Source organism: Equus quagga, chromosome 9 (assembly GCF_021613505.1).
Source record: "Equus quagga isolate Etosha38 chromosome 9, UCLA_HA_Equagga_1.0, whole genome shotgun sequence".
NCBI lineage: Eukaryota > Metazoa > Chordata > Mammalia > Perissodactyla > Equidae > Equus > Equus quagga.
The window spans coordinates 48,067,399-48,090,590 of NC_060275.1; the positions used below are offsets into that span (position 1 = coordinate 48,067,399).

General features: G+C 39.6%; 1 long non-coding RNA gene across 2 annotated transcripts; it reads right to left on the reverse strand.

Moving 5' to 3' along the window:
• Positions 1 to 1,921: 1,921 nt before the first annotated feature.
• Positions 1,922 to 20,424, reverse strand: LOC124244721 (uncharacterized). Of its 2 annotated transcripts, none has more exons than XR_006890101.1 (4): positions 20,253 to 20,424; positions 12,438 to 12,592; positions 9,940 to 10,118; positions 1,922 to 2,475 (listed from the first exon to the last, which is right to left on the reverse strand). It is a non-coding gene; the product is annotated as an uncharacterized LOC124244721 (long non-coding RNA). The 2 variants fall into 2 exon arrangements; XR_006890100.1 differs by lacking the exon at positions 20,253 to 20,424 and adding an exon at positions 20,069 to 20,226.
• Between the last annotated feature and the right edge of the window lie 2,768 nt (positions 20,425 to 23,192).

Sequence of the window (23,192 nt, forward strand, 5' to 3'; positions counted from 1 at the left end):
ATGCAAAGAATAACATGTATTTTCCTATTATAACCCAACAAACTTCTATTTAGAGACCTCATTTCCACCAGATTGAATGAATTCTTCAGTCAATTATAGGTTTGTTCCCAGCAGTACACTGGTAAACCAGGATCTCCATAGAAAAGAAAAAGTCCTGCTTTCTAGCACTTGCTGACTTCCATGATATACATACTCCCATCACAGCCAATCTCAAACTCGCAGTATGATGTCATTGAACGGAGGCTGGAAAGACATGTGCACAATAGGGTCTCACAAGACAGGAGAGCCAGATCCAGCATGCCACCTTGTTAATTTTTTTTGCATACTTCCAAATATGCACCATCTATGGTGTGTTATGGGAAGTCCCAAGGTAGATATTTTACAATAGTCCAAGAAAAATTGGACTGAGGTTATTTTATGAATTGTTATTTGAGTCTGTAACTAAACTCTTTAACATTAACATCTTTAATAAATATTTGAGCAATATCTGCAATCAGAATACTGGCTAGAACTATATCATCTCTATTCATTAGGCTTAATATTTTCTCAATACCTAACTTTGTGTTAAATAAGATATTAATGCTTTTGGCAGTCTTAATCCTATTAATTCCTCAGCTGCCTTTAAAAGTGCATGAGGAAATATGCAAAGGCAGTCAATTTCACTGAAGTATACGTTAAACTGCTATAGGTAAATCTAAGATTCTCAGTGTTGCTAAAATGAAGAACTTCATCTGAAATTTTCTGGACTTAAATCAAACCCTTGGGGCCTGGTTTGAGTTTCCTTGGCTTTGCTGTCTTCTGAACTAAGGTCATTTGCAACATACAAGGATGCACATGTCAGGAGAGCAAAGTGTGTCTATTTGTCTGCGTTGAACCAACAGACCTAGTCTGAAAAGAAGTGTAGCAGTGGCATGGCTCTGACTGCTGTAACAAATCTTTGGCAATTAAGCTTGGAGATGGAGCTAAACCCAAGACAGCTCAGCTTCTGGGGCATAAAAAGAAGTATCATGAGTGTGCACCAAAGAGGAGAAAAAAGCAAAATTTGAAACTCATAGGCTATGGAGGTGGTAGGAATTGATTTCAAAAATACTCTAATTCCAGACAAGATGTTTCCCAGCTGTGAGCTAGTTACTAGGTAGATACAGGACCAGAAACACCTTCTAAGACTTAAAAAAACCACACATCTGTATAACCCTATTTTTACTGTAAGCCTGCTACTTTATCTTCACCAATGACTGTAACTAATTTTAATAAGGTAAAAAGAAATCCAACCCTCTCTCCTCCCCCCCCCCCCCCACCCCGCCTCACTCTCTCACACACACACAACAGACACACACACTCAGGTACTGGTGTGCTTCTTTGAATCAGACTTCTTTAAATCAATTAATTCTCTTCATTTCTTGAATGACTTTCCAACAGCATTAGATAATGACAGAGGCTGTGAAAGGGGTGGGCCCTCCATTTTAAATATGGTGAGAGAACATCACTGCTCCTGGAAATGCCCCCGAAAGCTGTCCGTGCTAGATCCCAGCACAGCAACACGCTCTCTGGGCTGGCAGGACAATAACAACTGCCATAGCCATGACACTAGCCAGTCCCTTTACTGCTGTCTTATCTCCACCACATGACATCATGGTTGGTCTAAAATTGTTTTAAGTGGACAGTTTCTTTCTGAGGTAATTACCACAAAATTATTAGGATTAAAATCACAATTATATGGGGCTGGCTTGGTGATGCAGTGGTTAAGTGCACACGTTCCCCTCTGGCGGCCTGGGGTTTGCTGGTTCAGATCCCAGGTGCGGACATGGCACCGCTTGTCAAGCCATGCTGTGGTAGGTGTCCCACATATAAAGTAGAGGAAGATGGGCACGGATGTTAGCTCAGGGCCACTCTTCCTCAGTAAAAAGAGGAGGATTGGCAGCAGACGTTTGCTCAGGGCTGATCTTCCTCAAAAAAACAAACAAACAAACAAAAATCATAATTATGGGAAAGCCAAGAAAGGTGATCAAGAATGGGAAAGAGAGCCTCGTAGTAAGCCTCTGTTTTCATTACAAATTTATATGGAATATGAAAAAGGTGAAGTGGTCATCCTTGTTCCATTTAACATACTTACTTAGCTTCCAGGTAATAAGTCTTACAGCCGGAAGGAAATGGATCCATGGATGAAATGTCTGGTCCTTTCCTGCCAGCCTTCATGCGGTCCCACTGCTGGCTGAATAAGCTGGGAGCACAGTCCCTGGCATCAGGCCCCGGAGGGCTGAGAAGGAGCCCTGGCCCGAAGCTCATGGTCACTTCATATCCCTCCTTTAAGCCGCAGCCCTCTAAACACTTCATCTGTGTGATGTTGACGCCGGTCTGCCACCTGGATAGCGGGGTGAAGCTTCCCAGTCTGTCAGCGCACGTCAGCCGGCTCGTGATTCTTCTAAGTGTGGGAATGCACCAAAGTGCTCATCTCAGTGGCCATCGTGTGGTCATCTAGGAAAAGAAGGTAGAGAGAAAGTGAGGGAGAACTAACGGGATACATCAGGGTCACTGAGAACGCTAAGAAGCTGCTGCTGACATCCCCTCAACCTATGGCTGCAATAATCCTTACGATGGCTCAGCAAAGAGGAAAAGTTCAATGTTTACAAATCTAAATGAAACTGGCAATACTGATAGGAATGAGGCAAAAAGTTTTGTTTTTACAAAGCAGTCTAAATGATATATTGCTTTCACAAAACTATGCGGTAAGAACCCTCTAGCTTTTGGGTGCTAACGTTTATAGAAGTTTCAATCTGAAACTTCATCAAGACCTGATAAAACCAGTCACGTATTCTTCCAAAGATAAGCTAACTAGTTTGCATGATGAAGTAAATGAACTCTGTACAAATGTTCTGTGAGCAAAAGTAAAATGGTCAAAATGGTTTGGCTTATAAAGCTAGCAATGAAAATGTGGACTTGATACATGAAATGGAAGCAAAGCGGAAAAAGAAAACAGAACTTTAAACTGATGAGTCACTGTGCACGCTCCAGGATCAGAAAGCTTGACAAAATATTGCAGGGCAGACCCACACTTCATGCATGGAATGTTCTACAAGAGCTAACATGCAGGCCAACACAGAGCAGAACCAGCTGGTTTTGTCAGAAGCTACAGATAAGACACACACCCCGATTCCCTTCACACCTTTTCCATGGGGCAAATGGGGGAACTTACCATTTAATGGCACTTTTAAGAAGACACATATTAGGAGAAAAAAGGAGATGAAAAAGCCAACAGGGCAGGAGCAACAGTACTGTGTGAAAAATTCCAGGTAGTTTTTATTTTCTGCTTTAATTTTACAGTTGAGTTTTCTATTCATAGGTGGTCAGAGGGCAAAGCCTCAATCCTCCCATCATGTCAGGATGGATGTGTTTAATTTAAGCACTCAGTAACAAAAAGCAGGTTAAAATAGTATCCTAATTCCTTTTCAACTTCCATGAATCAAGTCATGGCTAAATAAGTCTTATTTGTATTTGACACATTTTCTCATTTACATTTCCTGAGCAAGTTAACCAAATTCTACCTATATTCTTTAATAAACTATCTTGAATTTCAACGAACCAGCTGAAAAATCTAGAATCGAAATGAGTGCTATATTTTTGAGGTAGGGGTGGTTCTACCTATCTCTCTTTTTACAATTATTTTTTTGCCAGAAAACGAGGGAGAGGCATCCTAAAGTTCTATCCATTAGGGCTGAGTACCTGAGCATGTGAGAATAAAAGGTGGAGGTGCTAGAGGAGTTAAGCCCGAGTTTGGAGTCACAACAGAACGTTTCTTCTTGTCTTAAGGTAAATTATAATAGTACTAATCTCACAAAGTGCCAGAGGGGAGGCAGACCTTATCTTTTTTCCATGGTTTCAAGTGACAACCTCACTAATCCTGAATTCAGATTCACATTTGTACCTAACAGTGTGGAAGGAACAGTCCTCGAGCACTGCCATTTGTTACCTTGGTACATATATAAGCTAGACATAATAACAGTTATTTGTTAATCTGGCTGACTTATTTTTCACAATGTGTGTAATTTTTGCTGCTTGAATTGTCTGTTCAAGTGACTCCCTCTCGGTAAAGAAGCCTAACCAACTTTAAAAGATGTCATTAGTGTTCATAATAACAAAGCAGTGATTTTAAAAAATATTTAATAAGCTTATCTTAATCCCGCTATGAAATATGAACATTTTCTTCCCTCTGACAATGCACGTTTTAGCCCTCCCCACTCACAGCCCCCACGACGACAGAACATCTACTAGAGGAACCACAGAATGAATGCCATAGCACACAAAGAAATCATCATCTTTCCCTCTCAGAAGCTTCTGCAAATGTCATCTGCATGTAGACTGCATTGGTCAGGTGCCTGAGGTTAGCCTGTGCCCCTCACTTATGAGAAGAATAAAAACGTAGCCTTCTTTCCTTTATAGTTGGTATTAAAAGGGCGGCTTTGTTTGTTAGACTTCAAACTTTACAAATTCAAAAATTCTGGTTTATGTCTATTCTTAAACTTCTGTCTGAGGTCATTTTGTCCTCAGGCAACAAACTTGCTTAAGCCCAGTAAACACCCTAAGGACAAAAAATCACCCTCTATATAAAAATAGTAACAACTTAGAATTAACAACTTAGAAAAAAGAGAAGCACAGGGGGAAAAACAATTTTGCAAAGATATACAGGCATACCTAGGAGATAGTGCAGGTTCTGTTTCAGACTACTGCAATTGCAGTAAAGCCAGTCACATGAATTTTTCTGGTTTCCCAGTGCATGTAAAAGTTGTGTTTACACTATCCTATAGCCTATTAAATATGCAATAGCGTTATGTGTAAAAAAAACAATGTATACACCTTAATTAAAAAACACCCGATTGCTAAAAAATGCCAACCAACATCTCAGCCTTCAGTGAGTCAAAAATCTTTTTGCTGGTGGAGGGACTTGTGAAAAACGCAGTATCTGAGAAGCATAATAAAGCGAAGTGCAATAAAACAAGGTGAGCCTGTAAACTCCTGTAGAGAGAATTAGGAAGCAGAAATCGAAGTGCTGAGGATGGAATTCTCGTTATACACCTTAAAGTTGTTTGTGTTGTGCTCCTTTTCAGCAAAGTTAGCAGCAGAAAGAGAACATAGTTGGGTTGTTTATGCATCTCACATGCAACAGGTAGGTCACACTTCTTTGATTATCAAAGCCAGGTAACGCCATTTCTCCTCACCCTTTCTACACTGGACAAAGAGGATTGTTTTCTTTAACTCCCTTCTGTGAACATTTCATATTTTCAATGCATTCTGCCCCAATGGGCTAACATTTTATTTCATTTCTAGTGACGTCTGACACACAAGAAACCATGTGATTATAAAGTGCATCTTCTCATTTTGCTGTTGAGAACATCAGCTCCTTCAAAATTCCACTGTGTGACAGACACTTTGGAATGCTAGGGGTGCCCTGAGTGGCTCCGAGGAGGGTTAGGAGGCGAAAACTCTAGTGATAATTTTTCTGAATTAACATGTGGTGCAAGTAGAAATATGCTATTTTTGACATTGAAGTTTTTAGTGCTTAGCAATAAATGAAAATAATAAGATATTTTCACATTTACGGCTGTCACATGGACAGAATTCAGCTCCTGGCAGTACACAGCTGAGGGATGACATACTGTGCTTTTCCCTGACATCAGATCTGACTTTAAATTCTGTGCATAGAAAAGGAGAATACTAGAACTGGGACTGTTCATTTGAATCTTTTGGTATCATTTCCAACACACATGTGACAAACTCTTCTTATCAATGGAGACTGTTTGGAGAAAAGTCTTTTTATTATTTATGCCCCCCACCACCCCCATGTCCTGCTTACAATCACTGTACCATACAGAATAAAACTCCAGTCTCCTACAGAGTAGCCCCTGACTTTCTAAATTGCTCCTGCAATAAACTGTGATCAAGGGAAATGTTCTCACCTAAAACTGCAGATGGCACAAATGGGTCTGTCATACATCACAAGACGGTCAATGCAGAGAAAGTAGAGAGAAAGAACAGTAAATGACTGACGAAAGGCCTCCCGATTTTCCCTTAGAAAGCCACAGACAGCATCAGGTTACAACACATCCAACACGTTAAGCTCAAGCGCAGCAAAGTGAGCATGGATTGATTCTGACTGCTCAGGGGTTATGAAGAGATGAACCAATGGAAAAATCTGTTATCTGGTAATAGGAATTAGGCACTGATGTGCTCAGTCTATTTGTTTGTAATGTAAAGGACGATGGTGAAGACACAGCTGTAAACAAGAGAAAAGCTAATCAGTGACTGTGGAGAGGTTAATTCCTGAAATTACGGCACTCTGAGATCACTTACATGGACACCACACTGGTGTAGACCTGACTGAAGAAACAGCAGAGATGTACCGAAGTTTACGTGGTAAATATTACCATTCCCCACTGTCTCTGGGGAATTCTTGTACTTTAGAGGACAAACACTTCTATCACTTAAAAGATTTTCTTACGCCACGAAGGAAGAAAAAAAACCCACCCTACATCCACCATTTTGAATTGAGAAATGCATTAGATTTTTATTTTCACTTCTAGCTTTGCTTGTAAAAGTTGAGTATCACACTGAGCTGAGTTTTTCTTTTTGGAGGAAGATTAGCCCTGAGCTAACATCTGCTGCGAATCCTCTTTTTTTTTTTCTTTTTTGCTGAAGAGTGGCCCTGAGCTATCATCCATGCCCACCTTCCTCTACTTTATATGTAGGACCCTACCACAGCATGGCTTGATAAGCAGTGCATAGGTTCATGCCCAGGATCTGAACCAGCAAACACTGGGCTGCCGAAGTGAAGCACTCAAACTTAACCACTACGCCATCAGCTGGCCTCTGAGCTGATGTTTTACAACTAAGAGTATGGAAATGTGTCACACATGGCTTTAGAAGAATATTCTGAATGTCAATGTTTTTGTAGTTTGCTAAATTAAATCCTCTCCTTCCCCATGTTTTGGATACTCAGAGAACTTTCCACAATGCTATGACCTGGTTTATGAAAAATAAAGGTGATGTTTCACATGTGCTATATTTAAGATGAAAGCTGCATGCCTACACATTGTTTTACTAGTCTTTTCAATCCTTATAAAAATGCTCATATTTCTTTGAAATATTTCCCTGAAACACTCAAGATTTAATTGTTATACCCTCCTCCTTCCACCCTGTTATTCCTCTTCCTTCTGTTATTCTCTTCCTCCCTGACCACCTGAGGTTAGCAAAACTGCCTATTACCTGCCGACATTTTTATGTGGTCCTTAAAATGCACAAAGCAGATACAAAATAACTGTTTATTTTCACCTTTAAAAAAGGAAAGGTATTTACTTCTGTCTTTTACTGTAAAAATTACGCCCGTCCGCCATACGTATCTATTTTTCCCCTTTTTGTGTACGACTCCCATTTGCTTTGGTGGACAGATGATGCCCTCCTCACAAATATGCTCATTCTTATTCCTAAATTCTCCTATCTCATTTTTCCTGCTGTATTATTTCTAAAAGCTACTCATCTCCCAACTGCCCTCACTTTCTTCCAACCCTAAAAGATCTCAAACATCCCCAGACTTGTAACAGGTTTGGGACGCGAAGCCTAGTGGTCTAATGAACACTTTTCCTGCAAGTTTCCTCCCCCAGTAACTGCTCGCTTATTTTCAAGACATTAAGAGAGCATAATGCCAAGCTTACCAGTGGGTCACTCCCGATGTATGGGATTCGATGAGATCTACTCACTGCTCCAGAGTGGGAGGAAAATGGACCGCCTACTGCCGTCTTTCTTCCATTGGCTTTACTGACGGGAGGCGCACAATAATGCCCAATGGCAGACGAGCCAGGGAAGCTGGCGCCAGCTTCTGCAGCCGTCCTCTTTGCATGAGCATTTGTGGATTTCCACAGATACATTCACTTTTTAAAAAGCAACTGCCAAGTTAAATTTCCTGTCCAGAGGCAAATACTCCCTGTTGTTCAAACTTCAGAAGCCTAGAAACTACTAATGTAGACAGTTTCTGCTCTCTGGACAGGTAATTCCAAATAAATTTATTTGTGAGGAATTTCATCATGAAATAGAAAATTTGGAACATTAACGGGTTATCCTGGAAAGTGAGAACATATATCTGTGTGGTCCCTTTCAGAGTGACATTCAACAAACAATCACCACTACAAAAATTCTAACCTTGTCTGTGGTGGGAAGATATTCTCCCACCCACAAGGATGCAGCCCACAAGAAATGCATCCTAAGTTGCTTTATTTTGGCAGTTAAATGAATTTTATATATATATATATATATATTTTTTTTTTTTTTTTCTTCTTTTTAAAGATTGGCACCTGAACTAACAACTGTTGCCAATCTTCTTTTTTTTTGTTTTCTGCTTTATCTCCCCAAACGTCCCCATACATAGTTGTATATCTTAGTTGTGGGTCCTTCCACTTGTGGCATGTGGGACGCCACCTCAATGTGACCTGACGAGCAGTACCATGTCCACGCCAGGATCTGAACTCTGGGCCGCCACAGCAGAGTGTGCGAACTTAACCACTCAGCCATGGGGTCAGCCCCAATATATATATTTTTAATGGAAAATATGCTACTTGCTACAATAAAGCAGAGAAAATTCAATGACAAAATGGGATGTTGTTTATGGTATACTGAAGTACCAGATTCTGTCATCTACACTGAAAATGACATGAAAGGGCAAAGAAGAATGACCAAGGATGAGGAGTGCCATCCTGCCCCCCAGAGTCAAAGGTGTGTCTGCTGAACTCCCCCTCTAAAGGGCCAGGAGTGCGTGTAGAAGAAATAAACGTAGAGCCTCTAAGCGGGATAAGGCGGACAACGGTAGCCACTCCAAGCAGAAAGAATAAGCCTTTCTAGGAAGTCTAGCTGAATGTAGGGGAAAGGCAAGGCACAGCAGAAGGCACGGGCACCGACCATGTGGTGCCTGGAGAGAGGAGGAGTGGAGGGGCAGAGCTGCAGAACCAGAACAAGCCAAATGGGTGGTCAGCACATGAGGACAGACTGTCCACTCTGGTAACAGCCCTCTTCCCCCAGAGACCGGATTCTGTGCTCCTTGCAGTCACGAGGCCCCTAGCCCATGTGCACTTGTGTTAGTAACTGCACTTTTATTCCATCCCCACGCTGAGCAACATCTTGATTATGTAGCCAGGGTTAAGCGGAAGCTTGTGGACATGGATTTCACATGGTAAAGAAACCTCTGACCTTGAACCCAGAAGAGCTGTGAACCACAGTTAGACACATACCACAGCATTTACTTCAGGTCTCCGAGATCACCAGGCATGTACTCCCAACTCCTTTTGTACTTCATATAATCAACCTAATTCTTAGTGTCCTAAAATAATGCCTTGTACCTGGATCACAAGTGGTGGAGTGGGAAGGTATGAGCTGAGCTGGGCTGACCACCTGGTGGGAAATGTAAGACTTGTGAAGTGGAAATACAGTTTAACTTATTAATTGACACTAACAGGCCTATAATAAAGGCAGAACCTGTCAGCTAAATAAACAAACAATAACTTGTTACTGCCATTTAGTGAACCATTTTATAAGAGGCTTCCCTAGTGTAATCCCACACCTGGCTAGCTTACAAATAGGCTCTAAACAACAAAAAGGATGATGAGAGCAGCTGCTTTCCTCGTTGAGAGAGAGAAGCCTTTGTGTCACTGCTCTTGTCTTTACAGAAACTTAATTGTGGCTTCCTGTGCTCTCTGATCTGTCCCTATCATCTTCACATCATCTCTCCTAAGCAACCTGTGGCACATTAGAGAAGCTTTCAGGATCGTTCAAAGGGACAGGAGAAACCAATAGGGCATAAGAATTCCTTAGGGAGTTGTTTTTGTGATCCCCCAGTGCTATCTGGAATCCTGGAAAACCAGAGAGATGTACCAGAAGCTAAGAAAGGTGTGCAGCTCTTACCTCTCCCGTTCAGATTGTGCGTGTCCATGAACGAGAACGTCTAGCCGCAGTTTGCACCTTGCTCGACATAGCTCTTGTCCGTCGAGTCCACCATCACGGTCATCTCCTGTCGGATGCTGCTCATTGTCGTCTTCCACTCCTTGGCTCCTTCCTGAGGACAAAGAGTTCATTATATAGACCTGCATGTGAATGGAAAATGGGGCACTAAAATGTGTACTGACGGTGATCAGGAATAACTTCTATTGAATTAACTTTATTCATCCATAACACTGATTTATGGTCAGGTTCTCTGCCAACTGCAGAGACACAGAGATGAAAAATATCTGCTGCCTATCCTCAAAAAAACCCACGGTGATATTAGGAGTGTACAGACTAAAACATTACTTTCTGTTTCTCCTACTATAAGCTAAATTAAAATGACCAACGACCCTAGTACAATGCAATCATAATTTACTGATGTTTCTAGAGTTATTAACTTTTTACTAAATTATTATCTACATTGCCATATTCAATGTCAAAGAGTAGATCTCCCTAGTAAATATTTTCCAAACAAAACTGAAATAATCCAAGGATGAATCTAAGGGGCATATGGTAGAACTAAAGAGCAAAACTAGGCGAGGCGTGAAGACAGTCTAAGTGGAGGGCGTGCATACAGGGAGCAGGCTGTGACACAGCCTAACCAGCACAAGAAACTCAGGCCTCAGGAGCACTGAGGGCATATCCTGAATTCTCAGATGGTGATGACACTGGACAAATCCCAAATGAACCCAAATAACTTCCACAGCTAGGCTGGTTAACAGAGCAGAGGGTAAAAAAATGTCATCTTGTTGGCTTCCTTAGGAAGTTCAGCAGAGGAATAAGTTCCCATGTTCCTTCCCTCAGTGGAAGAGAATGCAGAAAGGTCAAGGAAGGCAGAGATTTCCAATTCTTTAGGAGACATTTTAATCCTGGGCTGTGCACCCTGCTCATTGACCACCAAAAGCTCATAATTTGAAGTTAAAGATACCTGGACAAAAGCCATAAAAACCTAAAGGAAACTAACATATACAAAAAAGGATAAAACAAATTTTTACAGTTTTTACTACAGGAGGTTGTTTTATGCACCCAAGACATGCAAGAATAGAATTAGAGATGCACAAGGATAAGGTACAAAGTGAGAAGATTTAAGAAGACCATAGCACCATAACAACAAAAATCTTATGTCCTAAATTATTCTAATTCTAGTACCTGGCAGCATTTACAAAAGAACATGTGAGCTATTTCTAGTAAACCATCTTGACTCTGATTGGCCTACAACACAGCAGAATTTAAAATAAGCCACATAATCAAAATCACCCCCATTATTAGGTGATTGCTAATGCAATGTAAGGCACTAACAACATTAGATCATACGGATAATCTTTATTATCATTTCTAAATGCCACATAATCCAAATGCTTTCTTGCCTGTAGTTACAATAATCTTATAATTGCATACTATGAAAACAGATGGGTTTCATCAATAAGTTGCCCTTTTTATTGCTAAAAATTGTCAAGAAAAAGACTCATTTTTAAACAGAAAACTGAAAATCATCTATAACTTCCATGACTGTGTTAAAGTTGTAAAGATTTTGAAAAGTAAGCCACTGTGGCTCCTCTGGGAGCCGGCATTCCTCCCTCACCAGCATGCAGACCATGATCATCTTCTCAGAGCCCCTTCTTCCAGCCAACCATGTTAGTCTGAGCACCAGAGTCTGGGCCCAGACGTTCTCAACAGGTGTTCTGGACACAGGCAACCTCAGGCTCAAGCTCCACGGCTGCAATGACAATAATACTTTTTCTATCCACTTCTGAATCTGTCACTTCATGGAAAAGCATTCTCAGGCCAGGTCCTCCCAGCAATACTGAAGTAAAGGACGGAGATAATGAGGGTAATTAGCTCCATAATTCAGGCACAAGATCTTCTTTTTGCTGAAATTTCTTTGATTTGCTTTAGACTGATTTATGCAGATAACTGCCTCAGTGTTCTCTTTTGTCCTGCCTATGAAGAAATGCTTATTCGAATTCACCAAATTTTTCTGTCCTTGTTTGTATTCCTCTAATCCTTACAGTTAGGAAACGACAGTGAATATGCTTGGTTTTGTTGGTGGTGAGAGGTGATGGTGAAAGAGGGAGATGTGTACACCAACAACAGCTAATAAGCTTGTACTAGAAAAGATATTCCTCTTTCTAATCCTCCACTGTGAACTAATTTCAGTGATGTCAAGCTACACACTTCATTGCTGATCATCTTTATGCACAAAAGCAGCCCAGTAAAGATTCCCGAGAGCCTGCTCAAAGCAAACAGAGGTGCAGTCAGAGACTCACAGCTTTAAGCTCATAACCATTAAGCACATACTGTTTGCCCATGAATCTTCTTGAAAACCTGGCTCACGTGTCCTCAGCAAGCCTTCCTGAGTTAACATTATGCTTTAACCACATTTTTACTTTCATCAGATGTCTCAACCACAAATGTCTCACCTGGGTTAGGCAGGTCATCTAAGTGAGTAAAGTAGGTGTTAGACAATAAGGAGCCATGGAGACTGGGGAAACGGAAGGGGAAAATGGCCACTCAGCTCCAGCAGATTGATGCCCCATGGAGGTCCAAGATGTAAATTCCCGGAGAAGCCAGAAATCTAGATTTTATGAGAAAACATTTTAAGTGTTGTCAAATTAGTCAAACTAAAAAAATAAAACACTGTGTGGCCCGAAGTGTGTGGGCACTTTCTGTTCTCCATTAACAGCACTTTGACTCTTAATTGTATTCCAACAGAAAGGAGTGGAAAGTAACATATAGTGCACAACAACTGTATGACAGTTCCCTCTAAGTGTTGTCTCATGTAATCCCAGCAACCTTGCAAGAGTTATTCCTACTTCCTATTTTACAGATGAGGGACTGAGCCTCAAAGAAGTAACTTGTCCAAATGGTAGAGCTGGGATTGCACCCAGATGTAGATCCCTCTCACCCCAAACATACTCATTCTAGAACAATGTGCTATCTCTGGTAAGTATTTTCTTAATTTACATTTCCTTAAAAGTTATAATTATCAGCAAATTGCTTTCAAGTATGAACATTCTATCATCCCATAACTAAATATTATGCTTTGAAAAAGCAGGATTATATTACTACCACCTAGTCAATGCCTTGTTGTTAGTGCTGTCAACTTGACTCTGACTCCTAGTGATCCTGCGGACAGCAGAGTGGAACCCCCCTTGGTCTTTTTGCACCATCCTATCACCTTCCAGCTCTATGTTAGAAAATGCTCTGCTGCTATTCATAGGGTTTTCATGGCCAATTTTTTCAGAAGTGGGTGGCCAGGTCCTTCTTCCTAGTCTTAGTCTGGAAGCTCTGCTGAAACCTGTCCACAATGGGTGACCCTGCTGGTATTTGAAATACCAGTGGCATGGCTTTCAGGATGACAGCAAAATGCAGCCACTACACTATGACAACCGATAGATGGGTGGTGTGGTGCCCTGATCAGGAAACAAACCTGGGACAGGGTAGTGAGACCACTGAATCTTAACCACTATACCACTAGTCTTTACACAAATTCAATATGCTTGTTAATTGAATTAATTGTCATCATGCCGCAGCATCAGTAAGGAGAGTTTTTCTATAACCTATTTTTCAAAAGTAGTTTGCCTGGTCATTGAGGTTTTGAGTTGTTGCTTGAGATTTTCATTTATTCTTACTCACTGCTAAATGCGGTAGCCCATACTTACAGAAGGTTGAGAAAGGTCAGATTTAGAAATGAGGCTTGAAAATAACTGTGGATAAATTAGAGTTTATTTCTCTTTTGGGCTTTGTTTTTTACCTGTATTTTTTTTTCAAGTGAAAACTTTGAAAACTGTCAGAAAAACTTTGTGAGCTTAATGAAATACAAGTATTTTGTGCAGAGAAACTCCTAAAGTAGAAGCAACTTTCTTTGCAATCTTATCTAAAGACACAAGTAAATTTATTTTCCATGTTGATTTTTAACAAATGGTGTATCTGAAATATTTTAATCTTTAATCTCCAAACTTAGACTACAAGAATTTCAAAGACCGTTAGTAGTAGTAGTAGTAGTAATAATAATATTAATAATAATAATAATAATAAAATATCCTACCAACACCTAAAAATGGATCATAAAAAATTAGAGAGGACGCCTGGTTTATGGTCCAGCATGTAAAGAGCTTGGAAGTTACCATTCTGTCCTAACAACTAGTAAAAAGCTGAACGAACTGAAAAACAACTCATTTCAGCTTTGTTAGATAACTGAGGTCACAGAGCAAACTGCTGCCCCCAAATTACAGAGACAAACTGGTGGATACAGAGAGTGACAGCTCATCAGAGCAGAAACCCATGAGCAGAAATCTCTGTGAGAACCAGCACCAGGGTAGGAAAATCTAAACTGTAATTGGCAAATTACTGGAGGTTCAGTATGGACAAGTCTGAGACTTAAAAACTCCAGGGGGGTTTAGTCCTAGAGGGACCCCCACACTTTTGTGAGTTTTACCTCCAGGAGCCCTACCAGGTCCTCAGAGTAACGATTAGAGAAAAAAGTCTCCTCAGGCTTCTAACAAGCTGGGGGCTAGTAGTCACTTGAAATACACCCAGAAGATTCTGTGCTTCTTACACGGGCTTGCTCTCAAGAAAACACTATTTTACTAGAGCCTAACCTGCTCGGGTTTTATCAGAGCCTAACCAATCTGGGAGAAGGAAAATACGCAAGTCTAGCTCCCCGCAGGCATCCTCTCCCACGCAAAGGGAACTACTGAGAAGCACTGTGAAGGTCACAGCCCAGGGGCACAAGTTCACTAAAAGAATGAGCCATAATCATAGCACTTAATAGACTGCCTTTGCCTCCCCTGACACTTTACTATCATCTTACTAAAGATCTTTCACAGCTGTTCTTTCTACCTAGTACATCAAGTCTGGATGTCAGTAAAAATTACAAGGCATACTAAACAGCAAAAAACACAGTTTGAAAAGACAGAGCAAGCATTAAAATCAGACTCAGATATAACAGGGATATTGGAATTATCAGACTGGGAATTTCAAATAACTATGCTTAATATTCTAAAGGCTCTAATGGAAAAAGTAATAACATGTAAGAACAGATGGATAACATAAGCAGGGAAAGAAATTCTAAGAAAGGATCAGAAAGAAATGCTAGAGATCAAAAACACTGTAACAAAACTAAGGAATGCCTTTGATGGGCTCATTAGTAGAGTGGATATGGTTGAGGAAACAATCTCTGAACTTGAGGATATGACCACAGAAACTTCTAAAATTGAAAAGCAAAGAAAAAAGACTGAAGAACAAGAGAAGAGAATACCCCCAAGCTGTGGGACAACTACAAAAGGTGTAATATGTGCGTAATGAGAAACCAGAAGGAGAAGAAAAAGAGAAAGAAAACAGAAGCGATATTTGAAGCAATAGTGACCAAGAATTTTCCCCAAATTAATGTTAGATACCAAAACTTAGATCTGAGAAGCTCAGAGAACACCAAGAAGGAAAAATGCCAAAAAACCTAGATCTAGGCATACCGTTCAAATTTCAGAAAGTCAAAGTAAAGAAAAAGTCTCGAAAAAAACTAAAGCAAAAAAACACCTTACCTATAGAAGAGCAAAGATAAGAACTATATCTGATTTCTCCTCAGAAACCGCGTGAGCAAAAAGAGAGTGGTGTGAAATATTTTAAATGTTGAGAGAAAAAACCCACCAACCCAGAATTCTGTACTCTGAAACTGTTCTTCAAAAGTGAAGGAAAAATAAAGACTTTCTCAAACAAAAATTGAGGAAATTTGTTGCTAGTAGACCTGCCTTGCAAATGTTAAAAGATGTTCTTCAGAAAGAAGGAAAACTATATATAACTCAGAATTCGGATCTACACAGAGAAAGAGCATTAGAGAAGGAATGAATGAAAGTAAAAATAAAAACTTTTATTTTTCTTATTCTTAATTGATTTAGCAGGTAAGTGTTCAAAGTAACAGCAACAATATACTCGATGATTATAGTTTACGTATAAATGAAATGCATGACAACAATGCTATAAAAGACATGAGAGAGGAATTAGAAATACTTTGTTATAAAGTACTTACTCTATCTGTGATGCAGTATAGCCTTATTTGAAAATGGATGTGGATTACTTGTACATGTATATTGCTAATTCTAGGGCAAACCTAAAGAAAATTAAAAAAAAGAAACTAAGAAAGGAGAGAAAATGGAATATAAAATGCTCAATTAAAATCACAAAGGCAGAAAAAGAGTAGAAGACAAAAACAGGAACAAAGAAGATGGGCAACAAATAGAAAACATTAAAAATATAGTAGAACATAATCCAATGATATATAAGTAATCACTTTAAATGTCAATGGTCTAAATACACCAATTGCAAGACAGAGATTGTCAGAGCGGATCACAAAACAAGACCTGACTAATATGTTGTCTACAAGAAACCCACTTTAAAAATAAAGATATATATACATTAAAAGTATAGGGATGGCGAAAGATATATCATGCTAATAATTAATCAACAGAAAGTAGGAGTAGCTATATTAACTTCACACAGAGCAAATGTCAGAGCTAAGGAAGTTATCAGAGGTAAAGATAAGCATTACATAATGATAAAGGGGTCAATTCTCCAAGAAGACTTAAGAGCATCAAAAATATGTGAGGGAAAAACTGACAGAACTGCAAGGAGAAACAGACGAATCCACTATTATACTTGGAGACTTCAACGTCCTTCTATCAGGATTGGACAGATCCATAAGGCAGAAAATCAGGAAAGACATAACTGAACTTTACAGCAGCATCAATCAACTTGCTACAACTAACATCTATAGAATACTTCATCTGACAATACTAGAATACACATTCTTCTCAAGTTCACAGAGAACATTCACAAACACATACCACATTCTGTGCCATAAAACACACCTTAAAAAGTTAAAAAGAATAGAAATAATGCAATGTTTGCTCTCAGATCACAATGGAATTAAACTAAAAATCAGTAAGAGAAAGACAGCTGGAAAATACCACAATATGTGAAGACTAAAAAACACACTTAACACATGGCTCAAAGAAGAAATCTCAGGAGAAATTTAAAAAATATTTTAAACTACATAAAAAAAAATCAAAATTTCTAGGATAGAGCAAAAGCAGTGCTTAGAATAAAATTTATGGCACTGAATACAAAAATTAGAAAGCAATAAAGATCTAAAATCAATAATCTAAGCTTTCATCTAAGGAAAAAGAAGAGCAAATTAAATTCAAAGTAAACAGAAAAAAAGAAAAAATAAACATAAGAGAAATGAATGAAATTGAAAACAGGAAATCAATAGAGAAAATCAATGAAACCAAGAGCTGGTTCTTTGAAAAGATCAGTAAAAATCCTTTAGCTAGGCTATCTGAGAAAAAAGAAAGAAAAGATACATATTACTGAAATCAAAAATGAAGGAGAGGACATCACTATAGATACCCTGGGCATTAAAAGGATTATAAAGGAAGGATATAAAGTATTCTGTGACCACAATTTGATAACCTAGATGAAAGGGACCAATTCCTTGAAAGACATAATCTATCAAACATCACACAAATAGAAATAGACAATATGAATAGCTCTATTTCTATTAAAGAAATTGAATTGATACTTAATAACCTTCCAAAACCAAAAAGCACTAGGTCTAGAGGGGTTCAGTGGTGAATTCTACCAAAAATTTAAGGGAGATATTATAACAGTTCTTTACAAGCTCTTCCAGAGGACAGAAACAATGGGGATACTTCCTAATTCATTTTATGAGGTCAGCATGACCCTAATACAAAAATCAGACAGAGATTACAAGAAAACTATAGCCTGTATCTCTTATGAACATAGATACAAAAATCCTCAACAAAATATTAGCAAATTGAATCCAAGAATGTATAAAAAGAATTATACATGATGACTAAGTGGGATGTATGCCAGGTATGCAAGCCTGGTTCAATGTTCAAACATCAATTAATGTAATCCATCACATAAACAGGCTAAAAAATAAGACTCACATAATGATATCAACAGATACAGAAAAAGCATGAAACAAAATCCAACACCCATTCATGATAAAAAGCTCTCAGCAAATTAGGAAGAGAGGGGGAACTTCCTCAACTAATAAAGAACATCTACAAAAAACCTACACATAACATCAAACTTAATGGTGAAAAATTAAAAGCTTTCCTGCCAAGATTAGGGACAAGGCAAGGATGTCCCCACCCCACTATTCCTTTTCAATATTATACTGGAAGTCTTAACTAAGGCAATAAGACAAGAAGAGGAAATAAATGGTATACGATTTGGGAAGGAAGAGAGAAAATTGTCTCAGCAGATGACATGATTGTCTATTTAGAAAACTTCAAAGAATTAACAAAAAAGGCTCCTAAAATTGACAAGTGATTATATCAATGTTGCATAGCAATGTTAATATACAAAAGCCAATCACTTTTCTATATACCAGTAATAATATGTGGGAGTGGAATTTTAAATTAAAAACAAGACCATTTACATTAGTACCCTCAAAAATGAACTACTTAGGTATAATCTTAACAAATATGTACATGAGGAAAACTATAAAACTCTGATGATTGGGGCTGGACTGGTGGCGCGGCAGTTAAATTCACACGTTCTGCTTCTCGGCAGCCTGGGGTCTGCTGGTTCGGATGCCGGGTGCAGACATGGCACCGCTTGTCAAGCCATGCTGTGGCAGGCGTCCCAGGTATAAAAAGTAGAGGAAGATAGGCATGGATGTTAGCTCAGGGCCAGTCTTCCTCAGCAAAAAGAGGAGGACTGGCAGTAGTTAGCTCAGGGCTAATCTTCCTCAAAAAACAAAACAAACAAACAACTCTGATGAAAGAAATCAAAGAACTAAATAAAGGGAGAAATAATCCATGTTCATGGATAGGAAGATTCAGTATGAGGATGTCAGTTCTTCCTAAATTGATCTATGGATTCAATGCAATCCCAATCAAAATCTCAGGAAGTTATTTTGTGGATATCAACAAACTGACTCTAAGGTTTATATGGAGAGGCAAAAGACCCAGAATAGCCAATACAATATGGATAAAGGGAAACATGTTTGGAGGACTGATACTATACAACTTCAAGACTTACTATAAAGCTACCATAGCTGAGACCGTGTGTTATTGGTGAAACAATAGACAAAAAGATAAATGGGACAGAATAGAAAGCTCAGAAAGAGACACATACAAATATAGTCAACTGATCTCTGACAAAGCAAAGGCAATACAAGGGAGAAAAGGTAGTCTTTTCAACAAATGGTGCTTGAACAACTGGACATCTACATCAAAAAAGTGAATCTAGACACAGACCTTACACCCTTGATAAAAATTAACTCAAAATGGAAAAACATTCTGTTGAGAGTGATGTCAGCATCATGGTGGTGTGAGCTCTTCCCTTAGACTCTCCCCTCTAAGATAAAACGAAAAGGACATTCATATACCAACAGAGGACATTCACACAACACAAAAGATGGATGAGAGACCCAGGAAGCCATATGTCTGAAGGTGGAAGTGCTGGACACCCCGGAGGAAGTGGAAAGAGGTAAGAGGATTTCCTCTGCCTCCCTCAACGGCAGTGACCCAAGGTGCAGGACCACACTGGCTCTGAGAGGAGAAGTGGGAGAGGCGGCCCTCCATGGGTACATCTTGGCTCTCCAAGTTGCCTCATAGCCCATGGGAAAGCCTCAACAGAGATGGAGAGGATGTGGAGAAACTAGAATCCTCATGCACTGCTGGTGGGAATGCAAACTGGTACAGCCACTATGGAAAACAGTATGGAGATTTCTCAAAAAGTTAAAAATTTAAATACCATACGACCCAGCTATTCCACTACTGAGTTTATCCAAAGAACGTGAAATCAAAATTTAAAGAGAGTTATGCACCCCTATGTTTAGTGCAGCATTATTCACCTAGCCAAGACCTGGAAGCAACCCAAGTGCCCATCGACTGATGAATGTATAAAGATGTGGTGTATGCTTCAAACACAACTTATATACTCAATTTGACTTCCAGAAGTCGCTCGATAAACGATTCATTTCCACAACTGTCCTATAACGCTAACACCATTCTATTACCTCAGACTCTTACTAGCACGTTCTGCGCTTGCTCTTTCATGGAGACTAAAGTTCCTCTGGCTTCAAACCCGAAGCTTTGCCCATCCTGTGCTGGGCTTCTCACAGCTTTTGCTCAAGACCCCGGCAAACAGGCGCCATAGTCGGCCGCGCCCAAGGACCCCAGGCCAGCGCTCAGCTGCTGCACCTGCTCAGCGGCTGGTGGATGAGCTGCTTCAGCTCAGAGGCTTTCTCCAGAGGCAGCGACATGCTGAGTCCGGCGCCTCGCCGCCAATTCTCCCCGCTTCAGGCGCCCCAACCGCGCGGCGCAACCGCGCGGCGCACCCGCGCCGGCCCGGCAGCATCACTCTCGGCTGAGGACAAAGCCGGTGCGACCGCTCACCGAGAACAGCTCCCAGGCTGCGGCAGGGGCAGCGGCGCCCAACTCGTTTTCAAACGGCGGCGGAAAAAAAACCAGGCCTTGGGGGCTGTCCGCCGCTCTGCCTGATCATCTCCTCCTGCCGCTCGCCTTCCCTCGGGCTCCCCACTCCGCGACCTCAGGGCACCCCATCTCCTTGCCTTGATAGGGTCTCTGGATGCACTACCCGCCTCCTTATCTCTTTCCATCTCGGAGTCCCTTTCGTCCCTCCAGACCGGCAGGTAGCTGGACGAACCCCTCAGGACCCCGCGCCGCGGCACTCGAAGGACCCCGCCCGCCTGGTCCCGCCCAGCCCGCGTCGCGGGAGGCTCTAGGGACTCGGCGCACTGATACCGCGTTGAGCTGGCAGTTCTGAATGATTCTGCTGCGGCCGTGGATGTACAGATTTCTGTTTGAGACTCGTTTTCAATTCTTCCTTGTGTATACGCAGAAGTGGAATTGCTGGATCATATGGTAAATCTATTTTTAATTTTTAAATTTTGAGGAATTGCCATATTGTTTTTTACAGCGGCTAATGCCATTTTACATTCTCACCAACAGAAGACAAGGGTTCCAATTTATACAGCTATAGAAAAATAAAATTTGTAAAAAGCATGAACTCCTCAGGTCTGGAGTTGAAGAATGAGTCATTTCTAAAAGCAGGGAAATGCTTGTGATTTAGCATTCTAATTCTTGGGGGAAGGGCTCTACTCAAAATAGCCACGCAGATTTAGTAAAATTGGCACCTTCTTTTTAGAACAGTGAACTTGCAGGATTCCTGAGAAAACTGGGCGTAGCTGAAGCTTAAGCTTTTAGTTAACGATTGTTGTGAAAGCCAAGAATAAAACCATGATGACCTTTCAAATCAAGATGACGTCAGAGTCCATTAATAATCCAAATGTAGAGGTGATTGTTTTTTGTAGATGGAGCCTAGCTGCTAGCCTGGTTCAAGATTCCTTAAGTGTTTGGAGAAAGAACGTAAAACACCAGGTGAATGAAGCTCATCCATGCCCTGCCTTACCTTCCTGCCAGCTCCCTCCTGTCCCATCTTCCACATTTTTTGACTGTGTGGAACACTTACAAGTCTTGACCTTCCTTGCAGGATTAGCCCCATAAAAGCAATGGCCTAATTAAAATCATGTCACCGAAATAGTTATTCTCACTGGTACCCAGACTCAAAATTTCTGAGTCTTTTTTGATACCTTCCTGGATCTCATATCTTGTAAATCGTGTCCTTCAAGTTCTTTTTGGAAATGTGCCTTTTGTCCCTTCTTTTCTAAGTCTAAAGCTATGCCAGTTTGAGGCCTGGTTATATCATGCTGGGAACTCTAAAATCACTTCCTGGAGGCATTCTGCTTTGACAATAAAAGTATGCCCATAAGTTTAAAAATGTTTTCATTATCCTTGGTGATAAGTCTGTAAATGCTAACAATTTTCTATGCACTAAATTATCTTTAAAGTTATTAGTTGTATTGATCAAAAGCATATAAATGTATTGTAAAATTTGATAATTATTAAATATAAAATGTAAAGACTGTTGAAAATACATCTTTTATTGAGATGGATGAAGCTAGCTTTTTTCCCAGTTTATCAATCTACAGATGAATATTATTTATCACTAGAATGTGACAGTGTTCAACTTCACGTTTCTGTTCCTCTTGTCCTTTCCCCTCTCCTCCTCTGACTCTCCTCCCACCCTCTTCCTTCGTCCCCTCTCCCTTCCTTTCTTTTTTAGTCTAGATTTAGGTACTAAGAAAGCTTGCTGACAAAAGTTGGTGGAAATGGAAGGAGTTTTGATATAAGAATATCAATTATTTGAAGTTCTTCTGAGTCGCATGTCAAAAGAATATAGTGATCTATAATAAAAAATATTTTTAATTATTTAGCAGCTAATGACTAATTTTGTAACAGGCAAGAATTGGAAACCATTTGATTTGCAAAAAGATTTGTTACCCAGTCATTAAAATCATTTAATTTCTCAATATGTGGAAAGTGTAATAAAAAAACCTTCAATGTATCAGCTATTATTTCAATTAATTTTTAACTTTGAAGTCCCTTGTTTATGGAGATAAAATTACATGAAACTGGGGTAAAAAAATAAGCCCATAAAATTGGACTTTGTGCTTTAGGAATTTACCCATTATTTCTGAACACAGAACTATATATTAATGCCAAATTTAAATTATCTAAGAAGTCATTTCAAAGTCTTTAAAAATTATGATGCTTGGGAACTACTATATATAAATAAATTCTGATTTTATGATAAGTGATTTTTTATAACTATATATTTGACAGAACTGGAACAGATTGGAATCTGCAAAAGAGGAACCAATTCTAATTCAATGAAGCTGGTTTTCTAGAGTTTAAGATATTATATCCTAGAACACTTTAGAAACATTTTGTCTCATATCTGCGTGTAAGAGGATGGTCTGTTCTGAAGATTACAAGTTATATTTTTGTAAAAATTGACCAAAAAATCCTATATGGCCACTATTAATTATAGAGCATATAAATGATGTATTAAATTAAAAGACACATCAAGTTAAGAGATGAATTAAATATGACTGCTAAGTACATGGTTTATGGTAGAAATCTATAACATAACCTCTTTATTTTAATCTTCAGCCCAAATGTGCTGGAAACAAATGAGCGTAGGCAAATGCAGGCAAGTAGGAGGTTTAGCCCAAGTTAAAAATAAATGTATATTTAGAGTATCTAATGTTTTGGCAA